Source organism: Cyanistes caeruleus, chromosome 2 (genome assembly GCF_971803275.1).
Source record: "Cyanistes caeruleus chromosome 2, bCyaCae1.hap1.1, whole genome shotgun sequence".
NCBI lineage: Eukaryota > Metazoa > Chordata > Aves > Passeriformes > Paridae > Cyanistes > Cyanistes caeruleus.
The window spans coordinates 79,270,662-79,272,750 of NC_141702.1; positions in this window are offsets into that span (position 1 = coordinate 79,270,662).

Here is a 2,089-nt window from a genome sequence, read left to right on the forward strand (position 1 = left end):
GCTGCTCACTTACTCCCCCTCCTCAGAAGCAGAGGAAGGGGAAATAGGATGAGAATCTTGTGAGTTGAAATAAAGTCAGGGATGCTGCTCATCAGCCACTGTCAGGAGGAAAACCGATTCAACATGGAGAGAACATTTAAATTAATTAACAATTGGAATGGATTTGGGTAGTAAGAAACAAAAAGACAAACATTTAAACAACAGATTTCCTCTCCTCCTCTGCCTATCCATCGTTTTATGTCTTTCCTTTAATGTGTTTTCCCAGAGCCACCTCTGGCTTGGCTGATGGGCTCAGCAGACTTTCTAGCTGCCATTCCTAGCATCTGAAGGGTAGTTCTTAAATATTTTCTTGGGTCTGGGTCATTTATGAATGACCCTTACCCAAGAATTTAAAAATTACACCCTCTAATGAGCTTTGGTTCACTCAGGCCTAAGGAGCTCTCCTTTCCATCATAATAGGGATTTTCCTAAGTACAGCTTCAAGATATGATGCTACACTTCTGTTCTCCAATCAAAATTTCTGGTGGAATGTCTTTATATTAATAACTCTATTAAAGGAATTTCTTTTTGGTCCCTCTGTTGCTAAACTGAAAGGAGAATCTTGGGAAATGCCTTTCATTTACTTACCCATTTCAGCTGGAGAGAATAGTGCAGACTTAGATGACTCAGGCTAGTATTAGATTAAACACCTTTGATTTTCTTTGCTTCATTTTTTCTTTATTTGTTGCATTTAAAAAAATAATAAGTGAAACAGAACCAATCAGAAAATCCACCCATTTCTGAATGTGATGGACAAAGGATTGGACAAAAAAGTGCAAATGCAATCAGAATTACTTGAAATGTCATGGACTTTAAAAACCACTAGGATAATTCCCACTCTGGATCAAAAGTCAAAGCAAACTAGCTTTTCAGTGGATCCCACTGTGATACTTTGACTGCTCTTTGTAGGACTGAAAGGTATAGCAAAGAACTATTTCATATCAGCTTTATTTCATATTCTGCTATGTATAATCTTATTTTTTTTTTCTTTTATTTTTTTCCATTCTTTTCCCTTTGATGGATTCTACAGCACCAAGGGTAAGAGTCATGACTCAGAAACCTTGAAATTCTAAGTGTTGGATGAGCACAATAACTAAAGAGCTCTCAGTATGGAAGTGGAGCATAAGACCCAGAAGTACATGGTGATAAAAGTGGACTGCAGTCTAGGGCACTGCAGCATCAAAGAGACAAATCAAGAGCCCTGAATTAGATGCCTGTAGCCTTGTAATTAAAGCAGGCTTATAGAGCACAGCAAGCATGGAGCTTAATCTCTTCTATTGGTTGGGGAAATTTAACCCAGGTCTCCCACCTCCTGAGAGAACATTTTTTTTTTTTCTGTGCTCAGTTCTGTACAGGCAGTGTTCCAGATACATAGAGGTACCTACATGATGCCTTGAGAGAGATGTCAAAAGTCTAGGGATAGGAGAGGAACAGGAAGCTAAGAAGTCTGCTTTCCATGAAGGTTTTTTTACTTTGTTTCCTAATTCTAGGTGGTCATCTGTTTAATTTTGTAATTTAAAGATTTTTGGTATGATACACCCGCCTCTCCCATTGCATTGCACATTGGGGTCTGTGTCTCCAGCATCTGCATGGGTTACCTGAAGGGAAAGGGCAAAGTGGGAGGAGGAAGAAAAAAGCAAGCAGGAATTTAAAAACTATCTGATGCAACTCTGTTCATTCATGAATGTCTGTCCTTCTCCTAAATCTTGTTCTTAGCCCTATTCTTTCAAAACTGAAAGAGAAGGTCAGCCTTATGATTGAAAACCAGCCAAAGAAAGAATGCTCCCTGGGAAACTGCCAGCACTGCATACTGCATGTACACCATTCAAAAAGGAGAGTTTGCTTATCTTCCTCTTGTTGGCTCTGTCCCATGTTTCCTAAAAAGTTCACCACAAAGAGAACAGGGAGCAAAATGAGTGATGTCCAGAAACTGCAGGGATTGGTTCCATGATCATCCTGTTCTTTTATCCGGTTACAGCTTCCTGTGAACTTCACACAAAGTCCATTTTCAGGAAGCAGAGTTTGGGCTATATTTCAGTCACCATTTCAA